Source organism: Neoarius graeffei, chromosome 7 (genome assembly GCF_027579695.1).
Source record: "Neoarius graeffei isolate fNeoGra1 chromosome 7, fNeoGra1.pri, whole genome shotgun sequence".
Lineage (NCBI taxonomy): Eukaryota > Metazoa > Chordata > Actinopteri > Siluriformes > Ariidae > Neoarius > Neoarius graeffei.
Genome location: NC_083575.1, coordinates 46,402,486 through 46,421,188, shown reverse-complemented (window position 1 = coordinate 46,421,188; position 18,703 = coordinate 46,402,486). Strand labels below are relative to the sequence as shown.

Here is an 18,703-nt window from a genome sequence, read left to right as displayed (position 1 = left end):
AAAAATCCCAAGGGAGTCTGGAGCCAGAATCGTGACGTCACCTGCGGAAGCGCCAGCAGGCTGCGAGAGCTTTGCACGGTTTCAGTGCACAGCCTGTGTAGACCAAGCGCTCCCATTTCTCTCTCATTGTCCGGTCTTTTGGGAAACGATGAGTACTAATCCCATCAAGATTGGTGTTGCTACACCCTCCTTCGATATATCTGTTAACCATTTTAATAATTACGTGATAACGTTGAAGAAATTTGCAGAAAACCACCAGGTTGTTTTCTCATAAACAAACCAGCGCTGACGTAGGATTCAGAAGGAGGCGTCACGCACGCGGCATCACGAAAATCAATGTTTGCCGGGAAATCCAAATGCTAAGTTTTTTCAGAGGCGGACCAATTCGCCTCAAATGTCTTGATTTCAACTGAATTTTTCTGGTATTGTGCAAGGTTTAAAAAAAAAAAAAGCAGAATGTTACAGATATTTGACCAAGTTTAATATAAAATAGGAGAATTACATTGATGTTGCTCCTGAATTTACCCGTGATATGCACTTTAAGGTCTGGAACGTTGGTAAAAGTTACCTGAGAACTCCAATGTATTGGGGTGCATGGTGTTCCTTTTTTTTTTTTCACTCTTCAATTGTCTCATCTCATTATCTGTAGCCGCTTTATCCTGTTCTACAGGGCCGCAGGCAAGCTGGAGCCTATCCCAGCTGACTACGGGCGAAAGGCGGGGTACACCCTGGACAAGTCGCCAGGTCATCACAGGGCTGACACATAGACACAGACAACCATTCACACTCACATTCACACCTACGGTCAATTTAGAGTCACCAGTTAACCTAATCTGCATGTCTTTGGACTGTGGGGGAAACCGGAGCACCCGGAGGAAACCCACGCGGACACGGCGAGAACATGCAAACTCCGCACAGAAAGGCCCTCGCCGGCCACGGGGCTCGAACCCAGGACCTTCTTGCTGTGAGGTGACAGCGCTAACCGCTACACCACCGTGCCGCCCCTCATCTTGACGTTTATGCCTTTTGGTGGTCAGTTCATCTTCTGCTCACAGTAACAGACAGACATTTTCAGTAAGGGTGCCCAAACTTTTGCATGCCACTGTAGAAGATGGTGTAATTTTTTTTTTACAGCCATGGTACGGTAATGCACTGTACAGTCCATAAAAATGCCTGACAGGATCAAAAAGCACAGAGATTATGGTTACCCCAGTGGTGATGATGATGATGATCTACTGGTTCCACATGTGATACTGAGGAACGGCTGATGGCTCACTGGGACGCAGAAACACGCACGAGCGCAATGCAGCTCATCATGATGCTTTATTTACATGCATCACTCCGACACTGGAGTCGGCCGTTTGTTTCTTTTCAAGAGAGTGACGGGGCGATGATGATGATGATGATGATGAAGGACACTCACTCACTCACTCACTCAGTCAGTGCTGTCCTAAAGAGATCTCCAGCCAAAAGCGAGCGCGCCCTGTCTCCCAGCAGCGGGTTAATAATCATGCACAAGCCTCTACTGATCCTCCGCACAGCACAGCACCACGCCATAGCGGACCGCAAACAGGTCTTTAAACCCCGCTCTCACTGCTTCATGATGTCTGACACAGGACCTGAGCTGAGAGTCGGAAAACAGACTTTAATTCCTCGGTGGAGATTCAGGTTGTGTCTGCCCGACATTCAGAGGGGAAAGAAACCCCATTCAGCTCTTCCTCAACAAGGTTAATTAATTCAGTATCGTTTTTACTCACCCCCTCTGTCTCTCTCTGTGCGCGTCCTGAAGAAAAGCCGAGGTTTTGTTTATTTCACGGTCTCCATCTGACTGAGTGCGTCATGTCACCCAGACTTCCGCGTTAATAGGCGACTTGGAACCACGTGACCAAAACGTGCTACGTCATGAGCGTCCGCCATGTTGGTGGATTTACAGAGCGGCGCGGATGGCAGCTGCTCCAACCGTGTCTGTAAACAATGCTGAGTTCTCTCACTACCGTGGTTTAAACAGTCAAGCGAAGATTTGATACAAAAACAGTAGGTGTGTGGGGTTTTGACCCAGATTATTTTAAAAAGTCAGGCTTTTCTGAAGATAAGACACGTCTACTGACCGCCGGGGACCCGGATATCATCGCCTTCGATCTGATCAGGCTGCTGAAGAATCAAGTCCGAACTTGGATGAAACGCAGCCCGTGTTCTGAATGGGTGCCCAGTCTGGATTGGTTCTGTCGTATAATTTTGCTGGCGCTCCTACAAGCGAAATTGTAATAAACATGTTAAAATAACAAACGATCGAGTCAACAACGACGAGAACGCTGAATTTATGGATGAAACGCAGCCCATGTTCTGAATGGGTGCCCAGTCTGGATTGTTTCTGTCATATAATTTTGCTGGCGCTCCTACAAGCAAAATTGTAATAAACGTGTTAAAATTATAACAAACGATCGAGTCAACAACGACAAGAGAACGCTGATTTTATGGATGAAACGCAGCCCGTGTTCTGAATGGGTGCCCAGTCTGGATTGTTTGTCGTATAATTTTGCTGGGGCTCCTACAAGCGAAATTGTAATAAACGTGTTAAAATTCTAACAAACGATCGAGTCAACAACGAAAAGAGAACACTGAATTTATGGATGAAACGCAGCCCGTGTTCTAAATGGGTGCCCAGTTTGGATTGTTTCTATTGTATAATTTTGCTGGGGCTCCTACAAGCAAAATTCTAACAAACGTGTAAAAATTCTAACAAATTCTAACAGCCCATGTTCTGAATGGGTGCCCAGTCTGGATTGTTTCTATTGTATAATTTTGCTGGGGCTCCTACAAGCAAAATTCTAACAAACGTGTAAAAATTCTAACAAATTCTAACAGCCCGTGTTCTGAATGGGTGCCCAGTCTGGATTGTTTCTGTCGTATAATTTTGCTGGCGCTCCTACAAGCGAAATTGTAATAAACGTGTTAAAATTCTAACAAACGATCGAGTCAACAACAACAAGAGAATGCTGACTGTATGGATGAAACGCAGCCCGTGTTCTAAATGGGTGCCCAGTCTGGATTGTTTCTATTGTTAATTTTGCTGGGGCTCCTACAAGCAAAATTGTAATAAACGTGTTAAAATTCGAACAAACGTGTAAAAATTCTAACAGCCCATGTTCTGAATGGGTGCCCAGTCTGGATTGTTTGTCGTATAATTTTGCTGGGGCTCCTACAAGCGAAATTGTAATAAACGTGTTAAAATTCGAACAAACGATCGAGTCAACAACGAAAAGAGAACGCTGAATTTATGGATGAAACGCAGCCCATGTTCTGAATGGGTGCCCAGTCTGGATTGTTTCTATTATATAATTTTGCTGGCGCTCCTACAAGCAAAATTGTAATAAACGTGTTAAAATTATAACAAACGATCGAGTCAACAACGACAAGAGAACGCTGATTTTATGGATGAAACGCAGCCCATGTTCTGAATGGGTGCCCAGTCTGGATTGTTTCTATTATATAATTTTGCTGGCGCTCCTACAAGCGAAATTGTAATAAACGTGTTAAAATTATAACAAACGATCGAGTCAACAACGACAAGAGAACGCTGATTTTATGGATGAAACGCAGCCCATGTTCTGAATGGGTGCCCAGTCTGGATTGTTTGTCGTATAATTTTGCTGGGGCTCCTACAAGCGAAATTGTAATAAACGTGTTAAAATTCTAACAAACGATCGAGTCAACAACGAAAAGAGAACACTGAATTTATGGATGAAACGCAGCCCGTGTTCTAAATGGGTGCCCAGTTTGGATTGTTTCTATTGTATAATTTTGCTGGGGCTCCTACAAGCAAAATTCTAACAAACGTGTAAAAATTCTAACAAATTCTAACAGCCCATGTTCTGAATGGGTGCCCAGTCTGGATTGTTTCTGTTGTAGAATTTTGCTGGCGCTCCTACAAGCGAAATTGTAATAAACGTGTTAAAATTCTAACAAACGATCGAGTCAACAACGACAAGAGAACGCTGAATGTATGGATGAAACGCAGCCGGTGTTCTAAATGGGTGCCCAGTCTGGATTGTTTCTATTGTTAATTTTGCTGGGGCTCCTACAAGCAAAATTGTAATAAACGTGTTAAAATTCGAACAAACGTGTAAAAATTCTAACAAATTCTAACAGCCCATGTTCTGAATGGGTGCCCAGTCTGGATTGTTTGTCGTATAATTTTGCTGGGGCTCCTACAAGCGAAATTGTAATAAACGTGTTAAAATTCTAACAAACGATCGAGTCAACAACGAAAAGAGAACGCTGAATTTATGGATGAAACGCAGCCCATGTTCTGAATGGGTGCCCAGTCTGGATTGTTTCTATTATATAATTTTGCTGGCGCTCCTACAAGCAAAATTGTAATAAACGTGTTAAAATTATAACAAACGATCGAGTCAACAACGACAAGAGAACGCTGATTTTATGGATGAAACGCAGCCCATGTTCTGAATGGGTGCCCAGTCTGGATTGTTTGTCGTATAATTTTGCTGGGGCTCCTACAAGCGAAATTGTAATAAACGTGTTAAAATTCTAACAAACGTGTAAAAATTCTAACAGCCCATGTTCTGAATGGGTGCCCAGTCTGGATTGTTTCTGTTGTATAATTTTGCTGGCGCTCCTACAAGCGAAATTGTAATAAACGTGTTAAAATTTGAACAAACGTGTAAAAATTCTAACAGCCCATGTTCTGAATGGGTGCCCAGTCTGGATTGTTTGTCGTATAATTTTGCTGGGGCTCCTACAAGCGAAATTGTAATAAACGTGTTAAAATTCTAACAAACGATCGAGTCAACAACGACAAGAGAACACTGAATTTATGGATGAAACGCAGCCCGTGTTCTAAATGGGTGCCCAGTCTGGATTGTTTCTATTGTATAATTTTGCTGGGGCTCCTACAAGCAAAATTCTAACAAACGTGTAAAAATTCTAACAAATTCTAACAGCCCATGTTCTGAATGGGTGCCCAGTCTGGATTGTTTCTATTGTATAATTTTGCTGGCGCTCCTACAAGCGAAATTGTAATAAACGTGTTAAAATTATAACAAACGATCGAGTCAACAACGACAAGAGAACGCTGATTTTATGGATGAAACGCAGCCCATGTTCTGAATGGGTGCCCAGTCTGGATTGTTTCTGTCGTATAATTTTGCTGGGGCTCCTACAAGCGAAATTGTAATAAACATGTTAAAATTCTAACAAACGATCGAGTCAACAACGACAAGAGAACGCTGATTTTATGGATGAAACGCAGCCCGTGTTCTAAATTGGTGCCCAGTCTGGATTGTTTCTATTGTATAATTTTGCTGAGGCTCCTACAAGCAAAATTGTAATAAACGTGTTAAAATTCGAACAAACGTGTAAAAATTCTAACAGCCCATGTTCTGAATGGGTGCCCAGTCTGGATTGTTTCTGTTGTATAATTTTGCTGGCGCTCCTACAAGCGAAATTGTAATAAACGTGTTAAAATTATAACCACGACAAGAGAACGCTGATTTTATGGATGAAACGCAGCCCGTGTTCTTAATGGGTGCCCAGTCTGGATTGTTTCTGTCGTATAATTTTGCTGGGGCTCCTACAAGCGAAATTGTAATAAACATGTTAAAATTCTAACAAACGATCGAGTCAACAACGACAAGAGAACGCTGATTTTATGGATGAAACGCAGCCCGTGTTCTAAATTGGTGCCCAGTCTGGATTGTTTCTATTGTATAATTTTGCTGAGGCTCCTACAAGCAAAATTGTAATAAACGTGTTAAAATTCGAACAAACGTGTAAAAATTCTAACAGCCCATGTTCTGAATGGGTGCCCAGTCTGGATTGTTTCTGTTGTATAATTTTGCTGGCGCTCCTACAAGCGAAATTGTAATAAACGTGTTAAAATTATAACAAACGATCGAGTCAACAACGACAAGAGAACGCTGATTTTATGAATGAAACGCAGCCCGTGTTCTTAATGGGTGCCCAGTCTGGATTGTTTCTGTCGTATAATTTTGCTGGCGCTCCTACAAGCGAAATTGTAATAACGTGTTAAAATTATAACAAACGATCGAGTCAACAACGACAAGAGAACGCCGATTTTATGAATGAAACACAGCCCATGTTCTGAATGGGTGCCCAGTCTGGATTGTTTGTCGTATAATTTTGCTGGCGCTCCTACAAGCAAAATTGTAGTAAACATGTTAAAATTATAACAAACGTGTAAAAATTCTAACAAATTCTAACAGCCCGTGTTCTGAATGGGTGCCCAGTCTGGATTGTTTCTGTTGTATAATTTTGCTGGCGCTCCTACAAGCGAAATTGTAATAAACTTGTTAAAATTATAACAAACGATCGAGTCAACAACGACAAGAGAACGCTGATTTTATGAATGAAACGCAGCCCGTGTTCTGAATGGGTGCCCAGTCTGGATTGTTTCTATTGTATAATTTTGCTGAGGCTCCTACAAGCAAAATTGTAATAAACGTGTTAAAATTATAACAAACGATCGAGTCAACAACGACAAGAGAACGCTGATTTTATGAATGAAACGCAGCCCGTGTTCTTAATGGGTGCCCAGTCTGGATTGTTTCTATTGTATAATTTTGCTGGCGCTCCTACAAGCGAAATTGTAATAAACGTGTTAAAATTATAACAAACGTGTAAAAATTCTAACAAATTCTAACAGCCCATGTTCTGAATGAGTGCCCAGTCTGGATTGTTTCTGTTGTATAATTTTGCTGGCGCTCCTACAAGCGAAATTGTAATAAACGTGTTAAAATTATAACCACGACAAGAGAACGCTGATTTTATGGATGAAACGCAGCCCGTGTTCTTAATGGGTGCCCAGTCTGGATTGTTTCTGTTGTATAATTTTGCTGGGGCTCCTACAAGCAAAATTCTAACAAACGTGTAAAAATTCTAACAAATTCTAACAGCCCATGTTCTGAATGGGTGCCCAGTCTGGATTGTTTCTGTCGTATAATTTTGCTGGCGCTCCTACAAGCGAAATTGTAATAAACGTGTTAAAATTCTAACAAACGATCGAGTCAACAACGACAAGAGAACGCTGAATTTATGGATGAAACGCAGCCCGTGTTCTAAATGGGTGCCCAGTCTGGATTGTTTCTATTGTTAATTTTGCTGGGGCTCCTACAAGCAAAATTGTAATAAACGTGTTAAAATTCGAACAAACGTGTAAAAATTCTAACAAATTCTAACAGCCCATGTTCTGAATGAGTGCCCAGTCTGGATTGTTTCTGTTGTATAATTTTGCTGGCGCTCCTACAAGCGAAATTGTAATAAACGTGTTAAAATTATAACCACGACAAGAGAACGCTGATTTTATGGATGAAACGCAGCCCGTGTTCTTAATGGGTGCCCAGTCTGGATTGTTTCTGTCGTATAATTTTGCTGGGGCTCCTACAAGCGAAATTGTAATAAACATGTTAAAATTCTAACAAACGATCGAGTCAACAACGACAAGAGAACACTGATTTTATGGATGAAACGCAGCCCGTGTTCTAAATTGGTGCCCAGTCTGGATTGTTTCTATTGTATAATTTTGCTGAGGCTCCTACAAGCAAAATTGTAATAAACGTGTTAAAATTCTAACAAACGTGTAAAAATTCTAACAAATTCTAACAGCCCATGTTCTGAATGGGTGCCCAGTCTGGATTGTTTCTGTTGTATAGTTTTGCTGGCGCTCCTACAAGCGAAATTGTAATAACGTGTTAAAATTATAACAAACGATCGAGTCAACAACGACAAGAGAACGCCGATTTTATGAATGAAACACAGCCCATGTTCTGAATGGGTGCCCAGTCTGGATTGTTTCTGTCGTATAATTTTGCTGGCGCTCCTACAAGCGAAATTGTAATAAACATGTTAAAATTATAACAACGACAAGAGAACGCTGATTTTATGAATGAAACGCAGCCCATGTTCTGAATGGGTGCCCAGTCTGGATTGTTTCTGTCGTATAATTTTGCTGGCGCTCCTACAAGCAAAATTGTAATAAACATGTTAAAATTATAACAACGACAAGAGAACGCTGATTTTATGAATGAAACGCAGCCCATGTTCTGAATGGGTGCCCAGTCTGGATTGTTTCTGTCGTATAATTTTGCTGGCGCTCCTACAAGCGAAATTGTAATAACGTGTTAAAATTATAACAAACGATCGAGTCAACAACGACAAGAGAACGCCGATTTTATGAATGAAACACAGCCCATGTTCTGAATGGGTGCCCAGTCTGGATTGTTTGTCGTATAATTTTGCTGGCGCTCCTACAAGCAAAATTGTAGTAAACATGTTAAAATTATAACAAACGTGTAAAAATTCTAACAAATTCTAACAGCCCGTGTTCTGAATGGGTGCCCAGTCTGGATTGTTTCTGTTGTATAATTTTGCTGGCGCTCCTACAAGCGAAATTGTAATAAACTTGTTAAAATTATAACAAACGATCGAGTCAACAACGACAAGAGAACGCTGATTTTATGAATGAAACGCAGCCCGTGTTCTGAATGGGTGCCCAGTCTGGATTGTTTCTATTGTATAATTTTGCTGAGGCTCCTACAAGCAAAATTGTAATAAACGTGTTAAAATTATAACAAACGATCGAGTCAACAACGACAAGAGAACGCCGATTTTATGAATGAAACGCAGCCCGTGTTCTGAATGGGTGCCCAGTCTGGATTGTTTCTATTGTATAATTTTGCTGAGGCTCCTACAAGCAAAATTGTAATAAACGTGTTAAAATTATAACAAACGATCCAGTCAACAACGACAAGAGAACGCCGATTTTATGAATGAAACGCAGCCCGTGTTCTTAATGGGTGCCCAGTCTGGATTGTTTCTATTGTATAATTTTGCTGGCGCTCCTACAAGCGAAATTGTAATAAACGTGTTAAAATTATAACAAACGTGTAAAAATTCTAACAAATTCTAACAGCCCATGTTCTGAATGAGTGCCCAGTCTGGATTGTTTCTGTTGTATAATTTTGCTGGCGCTCCTACAAGCGAAATTGTAATAAACGTGTTAAAATTATAACCACGACAAGAGAACGCTGATTTTATGGATGAAACGCAGCCCGTGTTCTTAATGGGTGCCCAGTCTGGATTGTTTCTGTTGTATAATTTTGCTGGGGCTCCTACAAGCAAAATTCTAACAAACGTGTAAAAATTCTAACAAATTCTAACAGCCCATGTTCTGAATGGGTGCCCAGTCTGGATTGTTTCTGTCGTATAATTTTGCTGGCGCTCCTACAAGCGAAATTGTAATAAACGTGTTAAAATTCTAACAAACGATTGAGTCAACAATGACAAGAGAACGCTGAATTTATGGATGAAACGCAGCCCGTGTTCTAAATGGGTGCCCAGTCTGGATTGTTTCTATTGTTAATTTTGCTGGGGCTCCTACAAGCAAAATTGTAATAAACGTGTTAAAATTCGAACAAACGTGTAAAAATTCTAACAGCCCATGTTCTGAATGGGTGCCCAGTCTGGATTGTTTCTGTTGTATAATTTTGCTGGCGCTCCTACAAGCGAAATTGTAATAAACGTGTTAAAATTATAACAAACGATCGAGTCAACAACGACAAGAGAACGCTGATTTTATGAATGAAACGCAGCCCGTGTTCTTAATGGGTGCCCAGTCTGGATTGTTTCTGTCGTATAATTTTGCTGGCGCTCCTACAAGCGAAATTGTAATAAACGTGTTAAAATTCTAACAAACGATCGAGTCAACAACGACAAGAGAACACTGAATTTATGGATGAAACGCAGCCCGTGTTCTAAATGGGTGCCCAGTCTGGATTGTTTCTATTGTATAATTTTGCTGGGGCTCCTACAAGCAAAATTCTAACAAACGTGTAAAAATTCTAACAAATTCTAACAGCCCATGTTCTGAATGGGTGCCCAGTCTGGATTGTTTCTGTCGTATAATTTTGCTGGCGCTCCTACAAGCGAAATTGTAATAAACGTGTTAAAATTCTAACAAACGATCGAGTCAACAACGACAAGAGAACGCTGAATTTATGGATGAAACGCAGCCCGTGTTCTAAATGGGTGCCCAGTCTGGATTGTTTCTATTGTTAATTTTGCTGGGGCTCCTACAAGCAAAATTGTAATAAACGTGTTAAAATTCGAACAAACGTGTAAAAATTCTAACAGCCCATGTTCTGAATGGGTGCCCAGTCTGGATTGTTTCTGTTGTATAATTTTGCTGGCGCTCCTACAAGCGAAATTGTAATAAATGTGTTAAAATTATAACAAACGATCGAGTCAACAACGACAAGAGAACGCTGATTTTATGAATGAAACGCAGCCCGTGTTCTTAATGGGTGCCCAGTCTGGATTGTTTCTATTGTACAATTTTGCTGGCGCTCCTACAAGCGAAATTGTAATAAACGTGTTAAAATTATAACCACGACAAGAGAACGCTGATTTTATGGATGAAACGCAGCCCGTGTTCTTAATGGGTGCCCAGTCTGGATTGTTTCTGTCGTATAATTTTGCTGGGGCTCCTACAAGCGAAATTGTAATAAACATGTTAAAATTCTAACAAACGATCGAGTCAACAACGACAAGAGAACACTGATTTTATGGATGAAACGCAGCCCGTGTTCTAAATTGGTGCCCAGTCTGGATTGTTTCTATTGTATAATTTTGCTGAGGCTCCTACAAGCAAAATTGTAATAAACGTGTTAAAATTCTAACAAACGTGTAAAAATTCTAACAAATTCTAACAGCCCATGTTATGAATGGGTGCCCAGTCTGGATTGTTTCTGTTGTATAGTTTTGCTGGCGCTCCTACAAGCAAAATTGTAATAAACATGTTAAAATTATAACAACGACAAGAGAACGCTGATTTTATGAATGAAACGCAGCCCATGTTCTGAATGGGTGCCCAGTCTGGATTGTTTCTGTCGTATAATTTTGCTGGCGCTCCTACAAGCAAAATTGTAATAACGTGTTAAAATTATAACAAACGATCGAGTCAACAACGACAAGAGAACGCCGATTTTATGAATGAAACACAGCCCGTGTTCTGAATGGGTGCCCAGTCTGGATTGTTTGTCGTATAATTTTGCTGGCGCTCCTACAAGCAAAATTGTAGTAAACATGTTAAAATTATAACAAACGTGTAAAAATTCTAACAAATTCTAACAGCCCGTGTTCTGAATGGGTGCCCAGTCTGGATTGTTTCTGTTGTATAATTTTGCTGGGGCTCCTACAAGCAAAATTCTAACAAACATGTAAAAATTCTAACAAATTCTAACAGCCCATGTTCTGAATGGGTGCCCAGTCTGGATTGTTTCTGTCGTATAATTTTGCTGGCGCTCCTACAAGCGAAATTGTAATAAACTTGTTAAAATTATAACAAACGATCGAGTCAACAACGACAAGAGAACGCTGATTTTATGAATGAAACGCAGCCCGTGTTCTGAATGGGTGCCCAGTCTGGATTGTTTCTATTGTATAATTTTGCTGAGGCTCCTACAAGCAAAATTGTAATAAACGTGTTAAAATTCTAACAAACGTGTAAAAATTCTAACAAATTCTAACAGCCCATGTTCTGAATGGGTGCCCAGTCTGGATTGGTTCTGTCGTATAATTTTGCTGGCGCTCCTACAAGCGAAATTGTAATAAACTTGTTAAAATTATAACAACGACAAGAGAACGCTGATTTTATGAATGAAACGCAGCCCATGTTCTGAATGGGTGCCCAGTCTGGATTGTTTCTGTCGTATAATTTTGCTGGCGCTCCTACAAGCAAAATTGTAATAACGTGTTAAAATTATAACAAACGATCGAGTCAACAACGACAAGAGAACGCCGATTTTATGAATGAAACACAGCCCGTGTTCTGAATGGGTGCCCAGTCTGGATTGTTTGTCGTATAATTTTGCTGGCGCTCCTACAAGCAAAATTGTAGTAAACATGTTAAAATTATAACAAACGTGTAAAAATTCTAACAAATTCTAACAGCCCGTGTTCTGAATGGGTGCCCAGTCTGGATTGTTTCTGTTGTATAATTTTGCTGGGGCTCCTACAAGCAAAATTCTAACAAACATGTAAAAATTCTAACAAATTCTAACAGCCCATGTTCTGAATGGGTGCCCAGTCTGGATTGTTTCTGTCGTATAATTTTGCTGGCGCTCCTACAAGCGAAATTGTAATAAACTTGTTAAAATTATAACAAACGATCGAGTCAACAACGACAAGAGAACGCTGATTTTATGAATGAAACGCAGCCCGTGTTCTGAATGGGTGCCCAGTCTGGATTGTTTCTATTGTATAATTTTGCTGAGGCTCCTACAAGCAAAATTGTAATAAACGTGTTAAAATTCTAACAAACGTGTAAAAATTCTAACAAATTCTAACAGCCCATGTTCTGAATGGGTGCCCAGTCTGGATTGGTTCTGTCGTATAATTTTGCTGGCGCTCCTACAAGCGAAATTGTAATAAACTTGTTAAAATTATAACAACGACAAGAGAACGCTGATTTTATGAATGAAACGCAGCCCATGTTCTGAATGGGTGCCCAGTCTGGATTGTTTCTGTCGTATAATTTTGCTGGCGCTCCTACAAGCAAAATTGTAATAACGTGTTAAAATTATAACAAACGATCGAGTCAACAACGACAAGAGAACGCTGATTTTATGGATGAAACGCAGCCCATGTTCTGAATGGGTGCCCAGTCTGGATTGTTTGTCGTATAATTTTGCTGGGGCTCCTACAAGCGAAATTGTAATAAACGTGTTAAAATTCTAACAAACGATCGAGTCAACAACGAAAAGAGAACACTGAATTTATGGATGAAACGCAGCCCGTGTTCTAAATGGGTGCCCAGTTTGGATTGTTTCTATTGTATAATTTTGCTGGGGCTCCTACAAGCAAAATTCTAACAAACGTGTAAAAATTCTAACAAATTCTAACAGCCCATGTTCTGAATGGGTGCCCAGTCTGGATTGTTTCTGTCGTATAATTTTGCTGGCGCTCCTACAAGCGAAATTGTAATAAACGTGTTAAAATTCTAACAAACGATCGAGTCAACAACGACAAGAGAACGCTGAATGTATGGATGAAACGCAGCCCGTGTTCTAAATGGGTGCCCAGTCTGGATTGTTTCTATTGTTAATTTTGCTGGGGCTCCTACAAGCAAAATTGTAATAAACGTGTTAAAATTCGAACAAACGTGTAAAAATTCTAACAGCCCATGTTCTGAATGGGTGCCCAGTCTGGATTGTTTCTGTTGTATAATTTTGCTGGCGCTCCTACAAGCGAAATTGTAATGAACGTGTTAAAATTTGAACAAACGTGTAAAAATTCTAACAAATTCTAACAGCCCATGTTCTGAATGGGTGCCCAGTCTGGATTGTTTGTCGTATAATTTTGCTGGGGCTCCTACAAGCAAAATTGTAATAAACATGTTAAAATTATAACCACGACAAGAGAACGCTGATTTTATGGATGAAACGCAGCCCGTGTTCTGAATGGGTGCCCAGTCTGGATTGTTTGTCGTATAATTTTGCTGGGGCTCCTACAAGCGAAATTGTAATAAACGTGTTAAAATTCTAACAAACGATCGAGTCAACAACGACAAGAGAACACTGAATTTATGGATGAAACGCAGCCCGTGTTCTAAATGGGTGCTCAGTCTGGATTGTTTCTATTGTATAATTTTGCTGGGGCTCCTACAAGCAAAATTCTAACAAACGTGTAAAAATTCTAACAAATTCTAACAGCCCATGTTCTGAATGGGTGCCCAGTCTGGATTGTTTCTGTCGTATAATTTTGCTGGCGCTCCTACAAGCGAAATTGTAATAAACGTGTTAAAATTCTAACAAACGATCGAGTCAACAACGACAAGAGAACGCTGAATTTATGGATGAAACGCAGCCCGTGTTCTGAATGGGTGCCCAGTCTGGATTGTTTCTATTGTATAATTTTGCTGGGGCTCCTACAAGCAAAATTCTAACAAATGTGTAAATATTCTAACAGCCCGTGTTCTGAATGGGTGCCCAGTCTGGATTGTTTCTGTCGTATAATTTTGCTGGCGCTCCTACAAGCGAAATTGTAATAAACTTGTTAAAATTATAACAAACGATCGAGTCAACAACGACAAGAGAACGCCGATTTTATGAATGAAACGCAGCCCGTGTTCTGAATGGGTGCTCAGTCTGGATTGTTTCTATTGTATAATTTTGCTGGGGCTCCTACAAGCAAAATTCTAACAAACGTGTAAAAATTCTAACAAATTCTAACAGCCCATGTTCTGAATGGGTGCCCAGTCTGGATTGTTTCTGTCGTATAATTTTGCTGGCGCTCCTACAAGCGAAATTGTAATAAACGTGTTAAAATTCTAACAAACGATCGAGTCAACAACGACAAGAGAACGCTGAATTTATGGATGAAACGCAGCCCGTGTTCTGAATGGGTGCCCAGTCTGGATTGTTTCTATTGTATAATTTTGCTGGGGCTCCTACAAGCAAAATTCTAACAAATGTGTAAAAATTCTAACAGCCCATGTTCTGAATGGGTGCCCAGTCTGGATTGTTTCTGTCGTATAATTTTGCTGGCGCTCCTACAAGCGAAATTGTAATAAACTTGTTAAAATTATAACAAACGATCGAGTCAACAACGACAAGAGAACGCCGATTTTATGAATGAAACGCAGCCCGTGTTCTGAATGGGTGCTCAGTCTGGATTGTTTCTATTGTATAATTTTGCTGGGGCTCCTACAAGCAAAATTCTAACAAACGTGTAAAAATTCTAACAAATTCTAACAGCCCATGTTCTGAATGGGTGCCCAGTCTGGATTGTTTCTGTCGTATAATTTTGCTGGCGCTCCTACAAGCGAAATTGTAATAAACGTGTTAAAATTCTAACAAACGATCGAGTCAACAACGACAAGAGAACGCTGAATTTATGGATGAAACGCAGCCCGTGTTCTGAATGGGTGCCCAGTCTGGATTGTTTCTATTGTATAATTTTGCTGGGGCTCCTACAAGCAAAATTCTAACAAATGTGTAAAAATTCTAACAGCCCATGTTCTGAATGGGTGCCCAGTCTGGATTGTTTCTGTCGTATAATTTTGCTGGCGCTCCTACAAGCGAAATTGTAATAAACTTGTTAAAATTATAACAAACGATCGAGTCAACAACGACAAGAGAATGCTGATTTTATGAATGAAACGCAGCCCGTGTTCTGAATGGGTGCCCAGTCTGGACTGTTTGTCGTATAATTTTGCTGGCGCTCCTACAAGCAAAATTGTAGTAAACATGTTAAAATTATAACAAACGTGTAAAAATTCTAACAAATTCTAACAGCCCGTGTTCTGAATGGGTGCCCAGTCTGGATTGTTTCTGTCGTATAATTTTGCTGGCGCTCCTACAAGCGAAATTGTAATAAACTTGTTAAAATTATAACAAACGATCGAGTCAACAACGACAAGAGAACGCCGATTTTATGAATGAAACGCAGCCCGTGTTCTGAATGGGTGCTCAGTCTGGATTGTTTCTATTGTATAATTTTGCTGGGGCTCCTACAAGCAAAATTCTAACAAACGTGTAAAAATTCTAACAAATTCTAACAGCCCATGTTCTGAATGGGTGCCCAGTCTGGATTGTTTCTGTCGTATAATTTTGCTGGCGCTCCTACAAGCGAAATTGTAATAAACGTGTTAAAATTCTAACAAACGATCGAGTCAACAACGACAAGAGAACGCTGAATTTATGGATGAAACGCAGCCCGTGTTCTGAATGGGTGCCCAGTCTGGATTGTTTCTATTGTATAATTTTGCTGGGGCTCCTACAAGCAAAATTCTAACAAATGTGTAAAAATTCTAACAGCCCATGTTCTGAATGGGTGCCCAGTCTGGATTGTTTCTGTCGTATAATTTTGCTGGCGCTCCTACAAGCGAAATTGTAATAAACTTGTTAAAATTATAACAAACGATCGAGTCAACAACGACAAGAGAACACTGAATTTATGGATGAAACGCAGCCCGTGTTCTGAATGGGTGCTCAGTCTGGATTGTTTCTATTGTATAATTTTGCTGGGGCTCCTACAAGCAAAATTCTAACAAACGTGTAAAAATTCTAACAAATTCTAACAGCCCATGTTCTGAATGGGTGCCCAGTCTGGATTGTTTCTGTCGTATAATTTTGCTGGCGCTCCTACAAGCGAAATTGTAATAAACGTGTTAAAATTCTAACAAACGATCGAGTCAACAACGACAAGAGAACGCCGATTTTATGAATGAAACGCAGCCCGTGTTCTGAATGGGTGCTCAGTCTGGATTGTTTCTATTGTATAATTTTGCTGGGGCTCCTACAAGCAAAATTCTAACAAACGTGTAAAAATTCTAACAAATTCTAACAGCCCATGTTCTGAATGGGTGCCCAGTCTGGATTGTTTCTGTCGTATAATTTTGCTGGCGCTCCTACAAGCGAAATTGTAATAAACGTGTTAAAATTCTAACAAACGATCGAGTCAACAACGACAAGAGAACGCTGAATTTATGGATGAAACGCAGCCCGTGTTCTGAATGGGTGCCCAGTCTGGATTGTTTCTATTGTATAATTTTGCTGGGGCTCCTACAAGCAAAATTCTAACAAATGTGTAAAAATTCTAACAGCCCATGTTCTGAATGGGTGCCCAGTCTGGATTGTTTCTGTCGTATAATTTTGCTGGCGCTCCTACAAGCGAAATTGTAATAAACTTGTTAAAATTATAACAAACGATCGAGTCAACAACGACAAGAGAATGCTGATTTTATGAATGAAACGCAGCCCGTGTTCTGAATGGGTGCCCAGTCTGGATTGTTTGTCGTATAATTTTGCTGGCGCTCCTACAAGCAAAATTGTAGTAAACATGTTAAAATTATAACAAACGTGTAAAAATTCTAACAAATTCTAACAGCCCGTGTTCTGAATGGGTGCCCAGTCTGGATTGTTTCTGTCGTATAATTTTGCTGGGGCTCCTACAAGCGAAATTGTAATAAACGTGTTAAAATTATAACAAACGATCGAGTCAACAACGACAAGAGAACGCTGATTTTATGGATGAAACGCAGCCCATGTTCTGAATGGGTGCCCAGTCTGGATTGTTTCTGTCGTATAATTTTGCTGGGGCTCCTACAAGCGAAATTGTAATAAACATGTTAAAATTCTAACAAACGATCGAGTCAACAACGACAAGAGAACGCTGATTTTATGGATGAAACGCAGCCCGTGTTCTAAATTGGTGCCCAGTCTGGATTGTTTCTATTGTATAATTTTGCCGAGGCTCCTACAAGCAAAATTGTAATAAACGTGTTAAAATTCTAACAAACGTGTAAAAATTCTAACAAATTCTAACAGCCCATGTTCTGAATGGGTGCCCAGTCTGGATTGTTTCTGTTGTATAGTTTTGCTGGCGCTCCTACAAGCAAAATTGTAATAAACATGTTAAAATTATAACAACGACAAGAGAACGCCGATTTTATGGATGAAACGCAGCCCGTGTTCTGAATGGGTGCCCAGTCTGGATTGTTTCTGTCGTATAATTTTGCTGGCGCTCCTACAAGCAAAATTGTAGCAAACATGTTAAAATTCTAACAAACGTGTAAAAATTCTAACAAATTCTAACAGCCCGTGTTCTGAATGGGTGCCCAGTCTGGATTGTTTCTGTCGTATAATTTTGCTGGCGCTCCTACAAGCAAAATTGTAATAAACTTGTTAAAATTATAACAAACGATCGAGTCAACAACGACAAGAGAATGCTGATTTTATGAATGAAACGCAGCCCGTGTTCTGAATGGGTGCCCAGTCTGGATTGTTTGTCGTATAATTTTTCTGGCGCTCCTACAAGCAAAATTGTAGTAAACATGTTAAAATTATAACAAACGTGTAAAAATTCTAACAAATTCTAACAGCCCGTGTTCTGAATGGGTGCCCAGTCTGGATTGTTTCTGTCGTATAATTTTGCTGGGGCTCCTACAAGCGAAATTGTAATAAACGTGTTAAAATTATAACAAACGATCGAGTCAACAACGACAAGAGAATGCTGATTTTATGAATGAAACGCAGCCCGTGTTCTGAATGGGTGCCCAGTCTGGATTGTTTCAGTCGTATAATATTGCTGGCGCTCCTACAAGCAAAATTGTAATCAACGTGTTAAAATTCTAACAAACGTGTAAAAATTCTAACAAATTCTAACAGCCCATGTTCTGAATGGGTGCCCAGTCTGGATTGTTTCTCTTGTATAATTTTGCTGGCGCTCCTACAAGCGAAATTGTAATAAACATGTTAAAATTATAACAACGACAAGAGAACGCCGATTTTATGAATGAAACGCAGCCCATGTTCTGAATGGGTGCCCAGTCTGGATTGTTTGTCATATAATTTTGCTGGCGCTCCTACAAGCAAAATTGTAATAAACGTGTTAAAATTATAACAAACGATCGAGTCAACAACGACAAGAGAACGCTGAATTTATGGATGAAACGCATCCCGTGTTCTGAATGGGTGCCCAGTCTGGATTGTTTCTGTCATATAATTTTGCTGGCGCTCCTACAAGCGAAATTGTAATAAACGTGTTAAAATTATAACAAACGATCGAGTCAACAACGACAAGAGAACGCCGATTTTATGGATGAAACGCATCCCGTGTTCTGAATGGGTGCCCAGTCTGGATTGTTTCTGTCATATAATTTTGCTGG

General features: G+C 40.1%; 1 protein-coding gene across 5 annotated transcripts in view; it reads right to left on the bottom strand.

Moving 5' to 3' along the window:
• Window positions 1-18,703, bottom strand: part of marchf8 (membrane-associated ring finger (C3HC4) 8) — a 177,419-nt gene that overhangs the window by 148,485 nt on the left and 10,231 nt on the right. For 2 of the 5 annotated variants that reach the window (XM_060925796.1, XM_060925792.1), the window contains exon 1: window positions 1,758-1,854. The exons of 2 other annotated variants lie outside the window; for them this stretch is intronic. The gene's annotated coding sequence lies outside the window, so the exon portion shown is untranslated. One more of the 5 variants, XM_060925794.1, reaches the window with a different exon arrangement.